This window comes from Phocoena sinus, chromosome 2 (assembly GCF_008692025.1).
Source record: "Phocoena sinus isolate mPhoSin1 chromosome 2, mPhoSin1.pri, whole genome shotgun sequence".
NCBI lineage: Eukaryota > Metazoa > Chordata > Mammalia > Artiodactyla > Phocoenidae > Phocoena > Phocoena sinus.
This window is the reverse complement of record NC_045764.1, coordinates 163,984,688-164,006,167: the sequence shown is the minus strand read 5'-3', so window position 1 is coordinate 164,006,167 and position 21,480 is coordinate 163,984,688. Positions and strand designations below refer to the sequence as shown.

The following is a 21,480-nucleotide window of genomic DNA, read 5'->3' as shown; positions in this document are numbered from 1 at the left end:
TGTTTCATAATCATTAGTTTCTAGCAGTTTCGAAGAGCCCCCCAGCTGCAAAGCACATTGTATGACTGGGGTGAGGGTTGAGGGGACAGTTTCAATGCCAGCCTTCCTTTTTCTTCTTCTTCTTTTTTTTTTTTTTTTTTTTTGTCTTCTCCAGGCAGCAGGTTTCGTATTTCTGGGGTTAAATGACCTTGACACGAGCAGGTTTGGGAAATGGAGTGTAGCTCTTCGAGATTCTCTTATCCCCTGTATTAACCTTCTGCATCTGGCAGCTCCCAGCGTCTCTTTGTATTAACTCGCCATGGCATGGGGGCTGCAGGCCAGATTTGACATGAAGATGGAATGATAATGTGGCATATGGTAAATGCAAGGACCGCCGCTAATTACTCTTTCTTTTCCCTTTCTCCTTGACTTCTACTGGTGATGGGAGTTTTCTCGAGTTTGTGTTTTCCTTTTTCAGCCCCGTCATACTCTCACCTTCAGTAGATGTTCGAGCAGATGACTTTCTTGGCTGTGATGTGATAGATACAGAGTTTGAAACCAAAAGAGGACTTAGGGCTCATCCAGCCTAAATGCTTCATTTCAAAGACGAGGATTCTGGGTCCAGGGAGGGTCACCTGGGAGGTGGTTGCAAAATGGAGCCTGGAATTCAAGTCTCCAAGCCCCCAGATGTGCCTGGTTTTGCCTTTTCTGTCCTACCTCCCAGAAGCTGAAATGAAGCCAGCGTATTTGCGCCCTAGGGCTGCTATAACGAAGGATACGACAAACTGAGTGGCTTTAAAGCAACAGAAATTTATTCTCTCATACGTTTTGGAGGCTAGAAATCCAAGATCTAAGTATTGGCAGGGCTATGCAGACTGAAGGCTCTGGGGGGAACTGTTTTGTGCCTCTCTCCTGGCTGCTGGTGGCACTGCCAATCCTTACCTTTCCTTGGCTGTGGCAGCATAGTTCCAGTTTCTGCCCCCAGCATCTCGTGGTTTTCTCCCTGTGTGTGTCTCTGAGTCTTTTCTCTCCTCATAAGGACACCCATCATGTTGGCTTTAGGGCCCACTTTACTCCAGTATAACCTCATCTTAACTAATTTCATCTACAAGACCCAGTTTCCGAATAAGGTCACATTCAGAGGTTCCAGGAGCTAGGACTTCAGCGTATTTTTTCAAGGGGACGCAATTCAACTCAGAACAGGTGGGCTTGGGTAAGGTTTTCCATGGAGGGTTTTTGGAGACGTCGAACTGCGATGAGTCATTATCACCTTCAACTGTACTTTCAGAGCTTGTTCTGTCTTGATGCTTTTCCCGTCAAGTGCAGGAACCTGAGTCTTTTCCATTTATTATTAACGAGGATGATGCGTGGCTTTCACTTTTTAGCAAGGAGTGAGAGCACGTGAGTCAACCCGAGGATTAGCCACAGAAAAAGGATAAAGTTAGAAACGATTCAGAGACAAGATTTGAGCTGTAGACATTATTGTAGAGATTCTCTGAGCTCTTTTTCGGTCTCATTAGAGCCTTCAGTTTGGAGAGTTGATTCTCTTTACTCTTATACTTGTTCTATGTTTATTTATAATTTAGAATAATTATAATTTAGAATATACAATTTATTCTATATTATTCTATAATTTATTCAGCAATCACAGTTATCTACTTGTCTCCTTAACTATTATTTTTTCACTATCCCCTCACTCTAAATTCACCTTCTGGAAAGCTTGAAATTTTAATTCCTTCTGTCCTATCATGCTCTAGACAAAATTCATAATTGCACCCCATTTCCACCATTGTTATCTCCTTGTGGTTGCCCCATGGAGCCTCCTTCAAACCAACATGATCTACTTCCTGATCTCCAAATACACACTGCACCTGTCCACCTCCGTACTTTGCTCTGGCCCCTTTTGCAGTCTGCAGTGGTGTCCCCTTCTCTTTCTACTCCTCTGAACACAACCTACCCTCAAAGGCTTGTATCCATCCCTGTTCTCCATGGATGCTGCCCAAATAGGAAGTGATCGCCTCCTGAGTGAAGTCCTATAGAATTCCTTGTCAGTATCATTTGGATCTCACAGGACTGCCTTTTAATGCTCTCTCTTTATAGAAATTATGGCTTAGCAGCCACAAGCCCTACCTTCTACTCAAGGTTCTGCCGTTACCACTTTGTGTGCCTGTGTCTGATGCTGCCTGTCTCATTGTGGTTCTATGAGGATCAGATGAGATAGAACATTAAAATGATTTAAAACTCATCTATGCGAAGTACTATTTAAACATTTACTACTTAATTGCCTCAACTTACTCATCTGTAAAATGGACCTATTAATCAGTAGTACCTGGTGGAGATTAATTTAGTAAAGCACATGGGACAGTACCTGGCATATAGGAAGTCACACTCATCCTCATGCTCACTGTCAGCATCTTCGGATGGAACTGTGTGCCCTGTTAGGACAGAGGTTGTGACCTGGAATTTCCTCCATGCCTAGGATGGAACCTTGTACTGGATGCTCCGTAAACGCTTGCTGGCCGAATTGTGAGTTCCAGTCTTGCTGCTGTGTGCCGTACTCACATTCTCTTTTTCCTCCCTTTTCCCAAGACATTAAAATTCCCGCTGATCACTCTTGAGCCTGGAAGTTTTTAAATGAATAGAAATCAACTCTCTGACAGCAGTGTTGATTTGGGCTCTAAGCCTAAATTAGTTTGATAGGTGAATTGCTGTGGTAATGCAGATGTCATCATTCAAAAGTGATCCAAATTCATTTTCTTTTGATACCTCCTTATCAGGATGTAACACAGGCATGTTTTGAAACGGAACAACCTCTATTAGTTTAATTGAGCATAGTTTTGACAGTGTCAGGGTTTGTGTGATGTCCTCGTAGTAACCCTTTGAAGGCATTGTTCTACAAAATGGTGGGGCAGAAAATTTTTGGTTCCACGTCTGGTGTAGGGTAGCAACCCTGTCATCTCGGTTGAGGCTGTACCTCTTGTACCCCTGAGCTTACACTCAGAGCTGATTTCATCCGGAAGGCACATGGACCCCCTTACCTGTCACTCACTGCGTGTCCTTTCCAATTGGTCTAGACGTGAGCATGGCAGTTGTTACATGTTTTCAATAATCTGGAGGACCTCTGTTGGAAACTTCTGAACTGAGACTGTATCTGGATGCCACAGAGCAAAGCTGGGAAGGGGAAACCTGGTTTCCAATGTCAGCTTGTCTAGTAATTGGCTGTGTGACATTGAGAAAGTTAGTTACGGCCTCAGAGCCATGTGTATAAAGCGCTTATGCCAGTAACTGGCATGCAAGACGCATTCAGTAAGTGGTGTAGCTGGTTTTATTTTATTTTTTCGAATATCCTCAGAGATAACAAAAAGTAAATCACTTGCAAGCAGGTAATACTTGCTGGGTAATGTAATTTTGGGTCCATGACGATAAGTCATTGTAAAGTAATGAGACCCAGACTTGTAAACCGGCTCTGGAGTCACTTCTAAAATCAATGACAGGACTTCCCTGGTGGCGCAGTGGTTAAGAATCCACCTGCCAATGCAGGGGACATGGGTTCGAGCCCTAGTCTGGGAAGATCCCACATGCCGCAGAGCAGCTAAGCTTGTGCACCACAAGTACTGAGCCTGCGATCTAGAGCCCATGAGCCACAACTACTGAAGCCCGTGTGCTGTAGGGCCCACGTGCCGCAACTGCTGAGCCCGCGTGCTGCAACTGCTGAAGCCCGCGCACCTAGAGCCCGTGCTCCGCAACAAGAGAAGCCACCGCGATGAGAAGCCCGCGGACCACAGCGAAGGGTAGCCCCTGCTTGCCGCAACTAGAGAAAGCCCTGCACAGCAATGAAGACCCAATGCGGCCCAGAATAAAATAAACAAACAAACAAATAAATAAATGAATGCAGAAGGAATGACAGAATTAGAGAATTATTTAATAAATAAATAAAATCAGTGACAAGATTACTACTTTTCATAAAGCCAGTGCATCCCAGGGCTAGAGTTTTGCTGCCCAAAGCTTCAGTACCAGGACTGAGTTGTATGGGTAACTGGGGGGTGAGGCATGCTTCCCCCTCTTTGACTCCAGTCAGGACAGATGGAGTGAGGGTGGTTCCTGGTTTCTCTCCCCATTTCTTCACCAGTGACCCTGGGGCTGCATGTGGTCACAACCTGGTCCAGCTCCTTGCCAATGCTCGTTACTGGCTTGTGCAAGGAAGACTAGCCTGGCAGACCCTCACTGCTCTGGGCTGACTCCCTCTCCCCAGGGTGTATACTTGAGTGAATACAGCTGCCTCTTTCCCTTCCCTGCTGCTGCCTGGTCCCAGAGAATACCTTGACTCTTTCCCGACATCCTCCACTCAGTGGTAAGAGGAACTTGGCTACCGGACGCTATTTGTACAGAGAAGTTCTGATACACTGTGTAACGCTATTTGTACAGAGAAGTTCTGATACACTGTGTATTGTAATTGCACTTTGTTATCTTTTGGTACTGCTGTGCCTTCCTCCCGTGCTGAGAAGGCCAGTGAGAATCTTAAAGCGATAAATAGGAAGAAGTTTTGTGTTAAGAGAGGCCTAAGCCTGCTCAGATGTGAATAGGTTTGCAGGAATGCATTGAGCATCTCAGCCAGGTAGTGAAAACTAACTTGTACCCATCTTGCCCTGTCGTCACCCCTGCTTTCCAGCTGGCTCCCCGGGGCCTGCTGGAGCCTCCATGATGGTCCGCCTGGCCTGCTTCCTCCCTCACCCCTGATGTGGCTGGATGTGCCGGACCCCTGGGCTCCAGACCTAGGCATCTCTCCTCACTGCACGGCCAAAGCTGGCTCAGCCTCCCCTGAGGGATGGACTTGCCCAAATCCTAGGACAAATCTTGATCTGAGGCAGGGTTTAAGGAACTCCATTCCAGAATCCTTGTTGCCTAGTCCAACCTTGACCTTGGGTCTTGGTTCTTTTTATAGGTTCCGCAAACTGTCCCCTACCCTGTCTCTGTGCCCAAACCTCCTGCCTTGTTTACCTGGCTGAGAACCCCAGGTACGGAAAGGCCTGTGCTCAGCCCTGCCCTGTCCATGCAGTAGAGCCTGCCTCTCAGTACCAGCCCAGCAGGTGGGGGCTCTGCTCACCTCTACCCACCGTCTGCCTATCAGCTTTGTAGTTTTGCACTGCTCCTTTCCTGGTTCAGTCACCCTGTTTCTGACTTCATACTGCCTCTTTCCTGTACTAATTCACTTATTCTTTGCCCCCTACCCTTTGTATACAGTGGAGATACTTCATGGACAAGATATGCTCCTGGACAAGATAGATGCTAGAGAAAGAGAGAGAGAGAGAGACAGACAGACAGATTGTCTGAGAAGTAGAAGCAAGTCTTTAATATCCATCTTCGTTGTCCCATCAATAACTACACATTGTTAATTTTTACATCTAACCACACAACTCAGGTTGGGACTTGAACCCACTGTCTTTTAATTGCAATCACACACCTGGTCTCAGGACTTAATGAAGCTCAGTTTTTCGATGTCTCGTTGCAGAAAGAATTCAGTGAGAGACAAAGTATTAGGTAAGAAGTGGATTTATTTAGAGGGATTCACATTCCAGAGACAGAATGCCATCCATCTCAAAAGACAAGAACGGCTTTGGGAGGAACACACTCCACAGAGTATGGGCCATCTCAGAAGGTGAGAGGACCCAAAATACAGGGTGGTTAGTTTTTATGGGCTGGGTAATTTCATAGGCTAATGAGGGGGAGGATTATTCCAACTGTTTTGGGGATTTCCAGGAATTGGAAATTAGCCTCAGAACTGTCGTGGCACCTGTAGGTGTCATTTAGATGCTGATGTATTACAGTGTGCGTGTAATGAGGCTCAAGGTCCACTGGAAGTCGAGTCTTCCGCCATCTTGGACCTAGTAGGTTCTAACCAGTTTCTGTCATGTCCTCAACGGCTATGTCATTCTTTTAAAGGTTGTGCCCTGCCCCTTCCCTCCTGTTTCACATCTATAAGGTTCCTGTATCTTAATTTTTTTTGGCTGTGCTGCACAGCATGTGGGATCTTAGTTCCCTGAACAGGGATCGAACCCGCGCTCCCTGCAGGGAAAGCGCAGAGTCTTAACCACTGGACCACCAGGGAAGCCACACTCTATAATAAATTTTAAATTTTAAAGTATTTTGTCTACACTTGCTTTTTTGCCTTATGTTTTGGCTTTAGTACCTAACTTCTGCATAACATGAGATCACATTTTGTGTGATGTCAAAGACCTCCTTCATGCTTGCAGTGGAATCTTTGCCTTTGGCACCTGTCCCACCTCAGCGAGCAGGTCTACTGCTGAAGACCTGCCAGGAGTCCTGGTCTAACCAGCTAACCAGGCAAAGTCCCACTGTAGGGTGGGACCTCAGCCAGCTCGTGGGGCTGGCTGGCTGAAGCCAGTAGGGGTGCCACTGAGAACGAGTTAGATTCTCTTGGAATGGTCCCTTTCACGTGTTCAGCTGCGTTGCACGTATCACCCACCTTATGTGTGGGACAGGAGCTCCAGCAAACTGCCATGGAATTTCTGCACAGTCCTGACATGCTTACTCTGCCAGGATTCGAGTGGAAATTAGGAGGAGAGTTTTATGGAAAGGACTGCCTTTGAAGGGAATGAATGAATGAAGCAGTAACTAAACTTAAGGATGAAATTGGCACCTTTCACTAAAGGCTCAGATTTATGAAATATCGCTCATCATATGTTCTGGCCACACCAGCTTTGAAGACAGTCGAGAGCTTGGGTGACAATCTCAGGGTTTTGCATCTAAGTCCCACCTAGTGCAGTTTACTGCTGGTGTTTCCCCCAGCTTAGCACCTGAACTACTGCTGGGCCCAGTGAGCCCTTTTCTGCCCTGTAGGGTCTGGTGGCAGCTCTGATTGTATTTTTCCTCATTATGCTTTTGTCCCCATCACTTACAGCTTTGGATCCCTTGCCCCACTGCCCCCCATTCCCTGCCCCAAGATGGGGCAGAAGAAGGTCTTCCAGCTTTTTTAGAGCCTTCCTGTCCCTTTTCCCAAATTAGCTGGGTACTTTCCACCCCACAGCCTCTTCCTGGTAGACTAGAGACCAGCTTCCCCGGGACGGGCTGGAGAATACTTGGGAATCAGTATCCTAGGTTGAACCCAGAAGCGTTCCTGTCAATAGCACCAAGTTGACAGACCCCTATGGCTTATGACCTTCTTCTCCTTTGTCCTGGGGACTTCTTCTGCCCCCTCATAGGAGTTCGTGTATTCATGCTCTCCCCCAGGACACTCAACATGGGAAGGCCTCTCGAGGGTCCCCTTCTTCCTGGGGAGGATGTATGTCAGTACTGTTCTATCTCCCCTCCACCCAGCACTCGGTCCATCCAGGTTGGTAATAAAAGGTTGATAGCTTGGTGATGTGCAATACATGAAGACTCAATGCTTGTCCATGCTTTGGCCTGAGCAACAGAATGAGAGCAAATAAAGTTTTCGTTTCCTTTATTTGCTATACATGAAAACTGGCCAGGTAAATAGAAAATACAAATTCATCATTAGAGAAAAAGGGAATATTTCCTTTCTCATCCTTTCTACAATCTAAGAGGCATTTTAATGTAGTAAACACACACCGGAATGCACGCACGCATGCACAAATCGTGAGACTAAAAGGTAAGCTACATGAATTCTAGTTCTGGCTACAAACTTCCAGTGAGCTTGTTGGTCAAACCTACAAACAAAACTTGGCTTCCTTACCTATAAAATGGAGAAAATATTTTTATGCCTGCTTACTGTCTTATTGCAATTATTAAATTAGATGATATATGCACAGGCTTGAAGAACTATACAAAAGACCAGTTTGGAGGGGACGTCCCTGGAGGTAACAGTGGTTAAGACTCCATGCTAACGATGCAGGGTGTGCGGGTTCGACCCCTGGTTGGGAAACTAAGATCCCACATGCCACGCAGCGCGGCCAAGAAAAAAAAATTAAAAAAAAAAAAAAAAGGACCAGCTTGGATATCATTTGCTAGAGACACTGCCTTTACTGAAGAGAAAGAAGGTGGTAGAAAGTCACCTAAGATAGGAACATGCAGTTGACAGGATAGGAAGTAAATGGCTCTTAAATACATGAAAAGATACTTGCCCTCCTGCTAATAAGAGAAATATAAACTAGAACTTTAAGAGGTCATGTTTACCTGTCATGGTTGGTGCCATGTATTAGCCAAGGTGAGGAGAAGCAGACACTCACGTTGCTGAGGGGAGTATAAATTGATACAGTCTCTAGAGAAGGCACATTGGTAACATTAATTGAAATAGAAAATGCGTATATTTGGGGCAAGCAATTCCATTTCTTGAAATTTATCCTACAGATGTACTTGCACTTATATAAAATTAGGCATCTCTGTATTTACTGATAGGGATTGACCTTGAAGCTATGTTGAGAGAAAAATGCAAAGTACAGAACAGTTTATAAAAAACATTGCTTTTGTCTTTTCACAAAGAAAAGAAATGCTAATATTTGCATAGATTATATCTGAAAGGATACACCAGATTTAGATCATTGTTTTAGGGTTTTTTTCTTTATTTTCTTTGTCTACTGCCACCCACCCTACCCCCCCAAACACACACACACACACACACACACACACACACACTTTGGTGGTAATTGCTGGTTTTTGTTTGTTTACTGCCCTGCCCAGGAGTAGAATTGGGTGGCTGGTGACAGGGGGGTGATAAGATTACTTTTCACTGCATATCCTTTTGAACCTTTTGAATTTTGTCTATATGTAGCTATTACCAACAAATTTTAAAAATCGAAACAAAACTAAACAAAAAAATCAAAGTGAACAACAAAAAAATACGGACAAAGTCCCAACTCTCCTACTTTCTTCTTGCTAAAATAAAGTAAAATAAAATGAAAGGAAGAAAGGCACTTAAGAGGAATTACTCAGGGTTTTTTTTTTTTTTTTTCCTGCCCTTCACCATGCTTGACTTTCATATGCCTCTTTGTTTGTTAGAGTATTTTCCTTTCACTATTTGGAAAACTAACGTGAGCTGGCTCTTTACAACTGCAAAAGGAGATTATAGTTTCACGATTGTAATGAACCAAATGATCGTGTCTGTGCTCTCTCCTTGATCTGCCAATCTTTATTTCTGAGATCTGAGTAACCCTTGAAAAGTTGTGAGCATCAAACCTAACCTAGATATTCATCTTCCCTGACTTCCCAATGAGTGATGGAGCTGGCTAGAAAGGACCCTTGGGGCCTGCCGCCCAGGGAATTAATCTCCGGGGTAATCAGATAGCTGTTCAGGGACTGTGGATCCTAATTGGGTATTGAGCATTTTGTTAAGTGACTCAAGTTCTGCCTTCCTGCTGTATTAGAAATTACAAGTTGTGTATCTGGGGACTGTACCTCCTGAGTTTTGCTTTCTTTATTTTTATATATTATTTAAGCAAAAGGCTCTTTTAATTGGGCTTGTCTTTTGACTTGATTAACTCACAAGCACTACTTCATAGAGTTAGTTCTTCTTTACCAAATTGTCCCCTTTGTGTAATTATGGAGAACTGTGTGTTCTCTTTGCTATGAAGACCAAATGGAGCCCCGTGGACCAGGTGGGGTCTCTTGAAGATTTTCAAATGAAGAGGCCCTCCATGAACACGTGTCAAATGGGGCATTCAAAAGAGCCCCTTCATGTTGACTTATCACGGCTTTCAATTAGGAGAATTCACCACAGCCCACGTGGAGACGCCCTCCAGGCCCAGTAAAGAGCTTGTTTTATTGTGTATATGGACAATTTGGAGTTAAAGGCTATCTTCAACTAAGGGTCATGTTTACATTTCCATTGTGAACTAAAGTCACTTGCTTGTTGGAATGGGGTTCAGCTTGTTTATACATTATTCATACCTGTAAGTCAGAGATCATACGTGTGGTGTGACACATGTGTGAACTGCATGTGTGTATTTGCTGATAGGGACTTGAGTTTAGCTAATATTTTCACAGAATGTTTCCAGCAATCCTTACAGTCTCACTTAAGCAAACAAATAGCTATATCCTTTGCAAAACAACTGAGCACACAATTCTGAGTAATTTTTCAGATGCTCTTTACAATGATTGGCCCAAGGCCTATCCTAACATCGTGTACTATAGAAGCAACTCCGAGTTCTTTGAAGAAGAAAGATAAATCTCAAGGCAACAGATTTCCTTCTGTTTTCCTTCAAGTGTTTGGCTCCAATTCAGTAATGAGTTTTACGTAGCTTATCAAATCATGAAAATGATGGCATACAGCATTATTACCTTTTCTTAGGTGACTATTAGGAGATTCCCAGAATCTCTGGATTCCCAGTTTTTTGGGGTCTTGCAAAAGAACTTTTGCCATGGCCTGAGATGAAAGCAAAAGCAAATAAATCAAACAGCTCTGGCAAGTGAACGTTCTTGTGCCCAAGATTGAATCATCAGGGAGACCCTAAAATAGAGTATACCCCAAGACAGAAGCTATCTGGCAGAAAGGAAAGAGAACACGTTGGGGTGGAGGCCACTGGGCCTTTCTTCTACAAGCGCGTCTTGAGTACTTACTATATACTCAGCACTGTCCTGGCTGGGCACACAGCGTGCAGGGATGCAGTGGTTGACCAGATAGACGGGACCCACCATAAGGAAGAAACCCAAGTCTAGATGCCCTAGAAAATTGTGTGGAGGCAGCAGTGGGCACAAGGCTCCCCCTCACCACCCTGTGGGGGACGTTATCCCACCTTGGACTCCTACTCAAGAGGTAGCATTGGAGGGAGCAGGGGGCACCCTTTCTTTTGGGTTGAGGAGAGATAGGTTACAGAGATGCAGTGGTGTTGGTAGGAAGCACAGGCATTGGTAGGGCACGTTGGACCAGGGATGAGTTAGAAGGCGGGTGGCAGCATCACAACCTACTCTGCTTCTATCACTTTGACGTGAGTTTCACAAAACTGATCTGAATGGTACAGAAGATTGAAAATAAAGGAGGTTAACCCCAGAAAGTTAGATCTATAGCTCTTGATCCCCTTAACACAGTGCAGTGCCCCCTATAAAGGGTGTTTTCCCCTCTACCTCACCATTCTATCATTTGCTGTCTTCAAAAACTGGCTCTTCTGCCTTGTGCCGCAGCAAAAATATTTCTACAGTTCTTTGTAAGTAAATGGAGTCTTAAAGCTTAAACCTCTGCCCTGGGCAAGGAACCAAAGGATGTCGTGGTGCATAACATCAAAGGCTGATAAGATGTTTAAGGTCGCTGCTCTCTCAAAGAGTTTCTTTCTTTGAAGGCCAGCCAGAAACATTCTTGTACACATCCCACCATTATTCCAATGAGAAGCAGAAGACCGTCTCTCCAGTGCGTCGAGGCTCTCGTGTTTGGGGGCTTTTTTCCGCCGCAGGCCTCTACCCCACAGAGTATATTCTCTCTCTCTGTCCTACAATGGTCGCATTGTGCGTTGGATGATGGATGTCCAGTGAGCATGATATTAAAGGCACTACCTTTTCCGTCTGGAGGAATCAAAGAAACAGTGGTTCTGTTGCATTATTTCCATGTTTGCATGAAGCAGTCACTCAAGGACTTGGGGGTTCTTGATGTTTTGGGGATTATGACTGGCGTGGTATAAGCTGGCGAAAGATCTCTGATCGTGCAGTATTTAAAGTCTCTCGGTAACAGGTGACTCAAGAGAAGTTCAGAGTCTACTTCCGTCAGGGACACTTCTCTCTCTCTTTTCAGTTTTATCCCTGGGCACTGCAGAATGTGTTGGTTTCTCTCTGTCACCAGCGGGCAGTTTGGCACAGCAGATGCCCTCAACCTATGAAAGCAGGGGTGGAAGATTTTTAGTAAATTGTCCAGGAAATAGGAAAATACTGGCCGTGCTGTTGGAAATGTTTGCTATTTACTGCACATTCTTTCACACAGGATATCTTCCAGCTAAACGGGTTTTTTTATACATTCTGATTTTGAAAATGGAGGCCTGCACTGTCAAGTCTAGGAGGAGAAGGCCCCTGGGGTAGAAGGGATGGAGCTCTTGCAATGATTCATTACCCACTGGCTGGTGGAACATGGATGCTTTGATGGCCAAAGATGGGGATGCCTCCTTTGCGTCTTAATAACACAGTGCCCGGAGCTCCTAGGTGCTTTACAAATGCCTGTGGGTGGCTTAATAAAAGTATAACTTAGGGTTCTGGTGCTTGCTTGTAGTTTCCCTTGTTCTTCGCCTGGATTGCTGGCCCAGAGAATAGAGACAAAACTCTCTAGTTCTGCCTTATGATGCCATTCTGCGTTACTGCACTCCACGGGCATCCCATCGCTGTCTGCCATGGAAGGAGCATTGGCCTGCCGGCCAGAAAAAAATGTAACGTAAGTGAAGACTTGGGAACCTCACTGTTTGAAGCTCCCGTTCTCGCATTCCAGACCGAGGCCCTCAGGCAGACTAGAGATAGCTTAATACAAGCATATTTGTAACACTCCGGTTCCAACCAGATCAAAGGGCAGTGAGCCTGCCTGGGCTGCAGCCTCCAAGTGAAAACTGGACCCTGGAAGTGAGCCTGTGTGACTTGGCCGTGCCTTGAATCTGAGAAGAAATACCAATTCTGTTATGGATGTTTGAGCCATCGGATGGAGACTTTGAAGTCTCTTTGCCTGTAAAAAATTGGATTCGGTGCCTCCCTCAGCCTGCCCCCACCTTGGACTGGTTGAAGATTTGGGGTTTCTTCCGAAGTGGTGCTTCTTGTTGAGGCTGCTGGGGAAAATGAAGTGATCACACAGAAGCCGAATAGGTGCTGGACTGCTGGGAGCCTGGGAGGGCTCAGCTCAGAGGCTGAATCTTTCGGGATGTTCCAGATGTTACTGGAATTGGATGACTAGAAGCACTAAAGCTGCAGGTAAAGGGGAGCCTCACTTCCTTTTCTTGAACAGACTATGGAAATGTTGGTGTTTTTGTTGCCTGAATCAGTTTTTTTCAGACTTTTAGATTCCATGGATTAATAAATTTCAAAAGAAAATTTTCTCCTTTTTTTTTTTTTTGGCAAGTAAGGGCTTTAAAAATTGCCACTTGTTAGCACTATAATTCGATGAAACAATGGACTTTGGAACAAACCAGGAAAAAAAATCAGTAAGAATTTAATTTCAGAATAAAAGCAATCTTTTAAATATAATACGTTTAACATTATATTTTTAAAAATCTGAAAAAAAAAAAAATCTGTAATACATTGTTAGGATTTTTCTCCTTTTGCTCTGGCCAGTGAAAACGTTGTCACTGACCAGTATTGGTCTGTGAACAAGTATTTGAAAACTATAGTGTCAGGCTGTTAGGCTACATATATACTATATAAACAGACATATATACGCACATACAAATTGAAAAAAAAATCATAATTATTATGATACTAACACATTTGCATTATTACAGAGTAATACATATTAATTACAGAGTATGTTTACATATATTATCTCATATGGTCTGTTAGTGTATGCCTTTAAAACATAAATTAGTCTTAATAGCCTAAGCTAAATAGAATTAAGAACAGAAGGGAAGTCTAATGTTTAAACTGTTACTGTCCTAGAGTCAAATATGAATAATTAAAAAAATTATCTACTGCTTTGATTTTTCCATGTGTCTGCTACTCTGCTATGTTAGTGAGAGTAAAGAAACAGATAATACTGTGATGATATGCACACATCTTTAGAAACCTATGTATAGCCTACTCGCATTCACACATATATTTATGATTTCTGAATAAAAAAATCAGAGCATATATTTTGACGAACATAAATAAACATGTGGGGAAAAATAAAATTATCTGATATACATTATGAGAAAATCTGCGGACTCTGTGGGGCAGGGGTTAAGGGGGGCAGGCAGGGGAGGACGAGAGGGTGGACGAGTGAGAGAGAATTTTTACTCTAAGTGAATAGGGGTGTTTCTAGTCCCAAACTTGTATTTAAAAACAAATGTGGGGCTTCCCTGGTGGCGCAGTGGTTGAGAGTCCGCCTGCCGATGCAGGGGACACGGGTTCGTGCCCCAGGCCGGGAAGATCCCACATGCCGCGGAGCGGCTGGGCCCGTGAGCCATGGCCGCTGAGCCTGCGCGTATGGAGCCTGTGCTCCGCAACGGGAGAGGCCGCAACAGTGAGAGGGCCCGCATACCGCAAAACAAAAAAACAAAAAAAACAAATATGTATTTTGACTTCAACTCAAGTGTCTCTGTCTTGAACATCTGAATATAGGTGTTTCTGATTTCGAATGTTCTCTTCGAATAAAATAACAGCTATTTTCCCTTTGCCAGCTTCTCCTTCCAGCTCCTATGGGCTCTCCTAGGATTTCAGGCTCCCTAAGTTTCCCTAAAGGAGGGCACTAGCTTCGGTATTCTGGTTTGCAAGGGTTTCTCTGAAGCAAAATCTATTGCAGGACCAGTAGACTGGTTGCCCAATCGCGATCTTACTTTGAAGACCCTCAACCAAGCCAGAACTTCAGTTAGGCACGGATTTATCGGTCAGTTAATTACTTCAGGCAGTGATCGTTCAGTAAGTGGGTGCCTCATCCATGTCAGGCTTGGTGCTGGGCAGTGGGGATACTAACAGAAGTCAAGATAAAATGGTTTCTACCCTTGGGGAGCTACCAGTCTATTGGGGAGACCGACAGACTAGGACACAACAAATAATAAATTACAAATAGTAATTAATCCTGGATAGGAAGCATACAAGGTGCTATTATTAATAAACTTGGAAGAAGCCATCTTGCAAACTCATCAGGTAAAGTGAAAACTTGACAATCAACAATTGGCAATTGATATTGTGTGCGTGTGTGTATGTGTGTGTGTGTGTGTGTGTGTGTGTATATATATATATATGAAAAAGACGAAGGCTATATAATACATTTGTAAGGCTTTTATTACGTGGGAGATTGTTTCAAGAAAGGAAAACATTTCATCAACTCTTAATTTTCTCATGGCCTCTACTTACTGAATAATTCCTCTGCAAAACTACAGTGTACTAGATTACTTACATGGTGCACAAGGTACTCCAATAGGAAGGCTAGAGCTGCTTGGCTGACTTAACAGTCAGACCACAGGCTCTTCTTTCCATGACACAGCACTAAGGGTTTGGCCGGATATCTCAGATTACCTACAAACTAAAAAAAAAAATTTTAATTTTTCGGGGGTTGTATTTACCCACCGTTTTGTTTTCTTCCAATGAAAACCAAAATCACCTAACACTGAACATCTGCTCTGAATAAGGCCCTGAGCTTTTGCTCTTGGGGAACATACACCTGGTAGGAGAGAGAATGGTTGTATGCACAGGATGTATATACAGTAGGAAAGGTTCAGTGCAGGAGCAGAGCTGCAGGTAACAGGAAGGGCTGAGTGTAGGGGTGGAGGGCTCAGCTAAGAATTGCTGGAGTGGCATTCAGACTCGATCTTAAAGAGTGGGCAGGCATTAGACTTGTGGAGAGTGGCAGTGCCGTGTACCTGCTCAGCCACCTGACAAGCTCATGCGAAGACCCATTAAGCCTTTTTCATATTAAAACTAACAACTCTTTGTTTCCTGAGGGCATATGTCTTGATAGGGAGCGATGATAATATATCGATTTCCATCAAGTTGCATTTTATCATCATAATGGTTACAGAGGAGGCTGCTTTTAGTCCCTGCAGTGCATTTGAATGTGTTGCAAGAAACGTGGAAGTTGACGAAAGGCATAATGGATCCATAATGGACCAGGGGCTGACGAGGCCACAAATGGGACGTGCCACGTCTGGAACACGAATGCTTCGCTTGGTGTCATGTGCATTCTCCACATTAGAAGGGGCCGATGGGCACAAGCTGGTTTTGCCTGGAACTCCAAGGAAACGTGTGGGCACCTCTGCAGGGCTGCTTCATCTGGTTGCCTTTGCCTTCAGCATCCCCTATGGTGGGCCTGTGGCTGCTAATGACCACAGGTTCGGGATTGCACGAGAAGAGGATGCCTCTGTCCATGCGAGTATGTGCAGCTTTCTGAACGAAAGGATTTTTTTTTGTGGTACGCGGGCCCCTCACTGTTGTGGCCTCTCCCATTGCGGAGCACAGGCTCTGGACGCGCAGGCTCAGCGGCCATGGCTCACGGGCCCAGCTGCTCCATGGCATGTGGGATCTTCCCGGACCGGGGCACGAACCTGTGTCGCCTGCATCGGCAGGCAGACTCTCAACTACTGCGCCACCAGGGAAGCCCCGAAAGGATTTATTTTTTATTTTGCCACGCCGCACAGAGTGTGGGATCTTAGTTTCCCGACCAGGGATCGAATCCGTGCCCCCAGCAGTGGAAGCCAGGAAAGTCCCCAAAAGGAGGTTTTTTTTAATGAAAGCAGATACACTATGAATGTTGTGAAGGATGTTTTTCTAAAAGAGAAGGAAAAGTTTGGGATCAAGTGTGAGTATATTTTATGCTATTCAGAGCCCTGGCAGGTAGGCCTGGTTCACCCCAGGACCCTGGGAAAGGACAGGCCTGGCCTTCAGTGCCGTCTTCGTCATTTGGGAAGTCTAGTCAGCTCGGTCAGTATGTCTTGGAGGTGGTTTTCGTAAGCGAACACAATCAGTGCCAAAACTAGCCGTTTGCGGAAGAACTTAGTTGGTGAGAGAAACCATCTTACCTTATGTCCTAATAGTAAATGTGTTCTGAATGAGGCCTTGGCCCAAAGTCTTACATTTTCTTCCGTCACGCCTACAGCCTACAGCACAGGGGTGGGATCTCAGAACCCTTAGCGAGGGTTCGCCGGTTATTGAGTAATGTGCTCAGATGTGCAAACACCTTCACCAACGCGAGACACAAAGATGCATTTGAATCCACAACTCCTCGTAACATTGAGGCTCCATCTTTATAACGTTAATATTTTTCCAAAATATATATATATATATATATATATTTTTTTTTTTTTTTGCGGTACACGGGCCTCTCACTGTTGTGGCCTCTCCCGTTGCGGAGCACAGGCTCCGGACGCGCAGGCTCAGCGGCCATGGCTCATGGGCCCAGCCGCTCTGCGGCATGTGGGATCTTCCTGGACCGGGGCATGAACCCGTGTCCCCTGCATCGGCAGGTGGACTCTCAACCACTGCGCCACCAGGGAAGCCCCAAAATATATATTTTTAATGGACGTATAACCGACCTACAGTACTATTAGTTCCAGGTGCACAGCATAGCGATTCGATATTTCTGTACATCACAAAATGATCACCCTTATAAGTCTAGTTACCATCTGTCACCATACAAAGATATTACAATATTATTGACTATATTCCTCACGCTGTACATTTCATCCCTGTGACTCATGTATTTTGTAACTGGAAATTTGTACCTCTTAATCTCTCTCACCTATTTCACCCATCCCCCCACCCCCAAATATTCTTGAATGCTGTGTTTTCCCATTGCTTTTGGATATTCTCATCTTAAAATAACATTGTGTGTATACTAGGATGTGTAAGACATTTATCACCCAGCAGAGTGACCTTTAGTGGATTCTACTTTTCCTGATCAGTTAGTCTTATGTTTGGTATTGGGATGTTTTCTGTCTCCCCCAGATTCCTGAATTTGGAAACGAGTGACTTACAGTACCTTTTGATTTGGTTTTAATCCATCAAAATCAAGTTAGTTATAAGTGATGGAAGAGCTTACTTTGTGTAGTCCGGGCTGCCGGGAGACATCAGCCACATGCCAAAAGCTTGCTTGTTGCCCGGCAACCTTGCTGGAGGAATAGATTTTCTGCCACTGGCTCCCTTTTTAGTCGAGGCAGAATCTATTAACACTACTATTCTAGCCCAGAGAACCGGAGCTGGAGTTTAGCTGCAAAGAATGGTTGGAGTTTTTTGTTTTTGCTTTTTAAAATAATCCAGCACGGTGTTTCTGGCTTCTAAACTCTGCTGCTAATTTCATTGACTTCCAAGTAAAGATTTAGAGCTTATTAAGATCGCTTAACACTGCCCAAGCTAAAGAAGTTTGTTTTCTGCCTACCTGGCCCCTGAAAAAGCTCTTTGTTTAATTTCTGTAGAAACTACCACGCAGGGAATGGGTGGGGGCTGTGAGCATCCAAGGTGAAGGTGGAGCAGGTAAGAGCAACTTCATTCAACCCCAGACTTTTCGTAGCCTTCACAGGTATACTTGCTGGCTCCCACTTTCTAGAGGCAAACTTATCGTCTGGCTGTCGAAGCTGTTATTTCTTCAAGTATACACGATCTAGTTCTGATTGAAAAGTGGCTGTGTATTCCTTCCTCTTATCCTGCAGTCGAAGGATGTCTTTTCTCCTTCTGTAGCTAAATACTTCTGTAGCTAAATACTTCACCAACAGGATTGATGGTTTCCGTCTAGCAGGGGAGCTTGCATTGCTGTCAGCTCTATTGTTTTGCTTATGCTTTTAATGTAATAGCTTTGGGTTGTAGCAAGAGAAGATGATGGCTAAGCCCAGCGTCAGGTGGCTGGAGTTATTTGCCTCTGCTGAAATGCAATTTTAATAATGGACTGTATCAGCTCAATGTGTTTTCTTGCCCCTTTGTAAAACGAAGGAAGATCTCAGCGCATTAACCCGTTGATGGCAGGAAAAATCAAAATCTCTAAGAACCACTTAATTAAATGACAGTTGCACCTCATATTAGAAATCTTGCAAACAGGCTGCAGAAATTATCTGAACAGGGGGGAAGGGGGTTGCTCTTTTTTTAGAAAGTGGACCGTAGCCACCTCATCAATTTCGCCCTTTCTGAGGGCCAAACGCTGAAAGGTAAATACAGAGTGTGATCTGGCAGAGAAATGAGCTAACTTGAAGAAAACCATGACTAACCGCTATAGAACAATCTTGAAATTCACTTGTTTATTTGTTCTGATCATTGTAAACTTTATTAATTATGAAAATGCGGGTGTTTGGGGCTTATTTTCCCAAATAATCTTAGAATGTTACTGATGCAAGGGACCTTTGAGAGAGTAGTTCAGGCGCCCCCAAATCCTCCTTTACAGAGAAGGAAACCAGAGAGGTGAAAAAGTTTGCTCAAGGATGCACAGCTATGTTGAGAGTGGCCAGCCAGTTGACTCTAATGACAGGACCACCCAAACGATGCTTCTGAAGGGAAATGAGAGAGGAAAAGCTCCTACTTCCACAGCGCTGATTCCATCTGTATAACCAACAGATCTTTAATGCACACAGATCTTTAATGCACACCTTCTGCCGATGTGCAGGTACTGGGCTAGGTGCCGGGGGAAGGCGCGGTCTTTACCTTCATGAAGTTACATTTAGAAGTGGGAGATGCCCACAGTCAGCTGTGAAACAGTAAGAAAATTACAGGTTGTGATAAGTACTTAGCTAAGATATAAGGGGAACAGAGGCTTGTTGTTGGCAATTAAATAACAGAAGTATTATCTGTTGAAGTACTTAACTCCTTGGGAACACCTGCATTCTTACCACTAACAGAAAATATGTTGGAAAAAAAGTATGTTGGATAAACTGAAACTTTTGGAAGGGTTCATTGTCACCCATTATGTTGTTCCAGTGGGGAGGTCTGCCTGGTGAGATTGTGAACTTCCCAAGACAGTGTACAAACCAAAACCAAAATTGGTAGGGAACTTAGAACTCTTCCAATTCATGAATGCTGGGATTCAGCCCCTTTGTCCTTTTGTTTGTTCATCAGTTCATTCCATTCCTTCATGTTGCAATACTTATTAGGTATTTCCCACTTACTACTGAAAGTCTCTGCACAACAAAAATGTTTCCAAGACCTAATCTGGCACACTTCTATCAAGGAATATTCCATACAAACTCCTGTTATCAGCAATCTTGGGACATTTTATCCTAGCAAATCGGATTTTTAAGTCGTATAGCTCATTCTTTTTCTTTCTAACTGGTTGCTTTAGTGCTCCAGGCAACTTTACACGCAAGATTATTTTTTTTTTGATGAGTACTATGAAACTCTAGTGTGAGGATTTGCTTTTGTTGTAGGTCTGTATTCAGCAGGTCTACTAGAGGGCAGTGGTGAGAACTAGTGGACTTGGCCAAGTGAAGGATCTGTTTCAAAGTCTGGATCTTTCCATGAATCACATGGTCATTTGTCGCTGGCCTTGCCACTATCTCCATATATTTCCTCAGAAATGTCCTGGATCTCAAAATCTGCTGTAAATTTACCACACATAGATCTTGTGTTTCCTTCCCCGGCCATGCTGCTAACACTGATTCGAAGTGAGTGTTAGTCACTGAGAAAGTGACTAAAGGCGTTTATCATGCTGTTCTGTGCATTTTCTTTGTTCTCCTGATACTTCATTATATCTGAGTCTCAGATGTCAGAGAAAAGTAGAAGCAGCCCCGAGAGCACTGTTTTTGTAATTTCATATAATTCATTTCCTTGAAAATTTGGCTGGAGAGGATTTTCCTTCAGACTTCTCTTCCATTTTGGCATCTTTCTTGCTCTTTTCCCACGTGGCCGATGTCAAGTCTTTCACTTGTGTTCAAGTTGAAAGCATCTTCGTTTCAGCCTAAGAAGACACAGCTACAGCGGACTGACCCTAACGGGCCTCCCTGTCACCCTGGAGTGTCTCATGCGATAGTTTCTGAACATTGAGAGCTTGCTCTGTGCTAAGCTCTCTGCTGGATGATTTGACTACACAGATATTCCCAGTCACCCTTAGGGGCAGGTAATGCCATTATTCCCATTTGACTGATGTGGAAACTGAGGCCAAGAAAGTTTGAGCAATTTTTAAACCAAGGTCTCATAGTATAAGTGGTGAGCACGATCCGAAGTTGGACTTACATAATTTTAAAGTCCCTCTACTGCTACAGGTGCTAGCTATAATGCCCCCTTTATTTGTCCATTATAGGCACTCACTTTTTTCTTTAGACCTGTGACAAAGTCTGTAATATTACAAGAAGGGAAGGTGATTTATTTGTCATTTGTACTAGACCAGTATTTTCTATGTGTTTTAACAGAACACTAGCCAGCAAGATGTTAGATGTTTCTAAAAAACAAACAGACCAAAAAAAAAAAAAAAAAAGGAGTCTTGCGTTAAATTAATATGGTCAAAACTGCATATTAAATCCCCTTCTAGTGATTCTGAATTCACTTTTGCATATTAAGAGGTCTGAGCCGTCCTTCAACAAAAAAGTATTTTTATTCTAAAATTTAAATTTAACTTCCCCAAATTTCCATTGGACTACAGCACCTTTATTTTTTCTCCTAATGCCTTTAAAAGCATAATTTGGAAAAGTCTTCAAGTAAAAGGCAAGGAAAGAGCTTGGGGCATTCCACTATAGAATTGAATTATTAAAAAAGGAAAAGAAGAAGAGAAAACAATGTTCTCAGGCCCTCTAAAGATCACAGCCTCCTGTTTCACCCTGTTCCACCTTAAAACTGTTTTTATTTTTTACCCAGATTCCTCCAAGACAGGAAATGTGAGTCCCCTGGTCTTTATCTCCTGCCTTGAGACTTTTGTTTTTGGCCCAGGTCTCTACTAGGTTTTTTCCGCCATCCGTTCACTCCACCCACCAGTGTACATTAAGCTCCTTGAGGGGAGGAACTGGGCTGTAGCATCTTTGTGGT

General features: G+C 43.9%; 1 protein-coding gene across 11 annotated transcripts in view; it reads left to right on the top strand.

The window, feature by feature from the left end:
- FOXN3 (forkhead box N3) overlaps positions 1-21,480 on the top strand; it is a 409,030-nt gene that overhangs the window by 44,680 nt on the left and 342,870 nt on the right. Inside the window, exon 1 of one of the 11 annotated variants that reach the window (XM_032624081.1) lies at positions 12,109-12,825. The exons of the other annotated variants lie outside the window; for them this stretch is intronic. The gene's annotated coding sequence lies outside the window, so the exon portion shown is untranslated. Of the gene's footprint in view, positions 1-12,108; positions 12,826-21,480 lie in introns of those variants that run through there. 11 annotated transcript variants of the gene reach the window in all.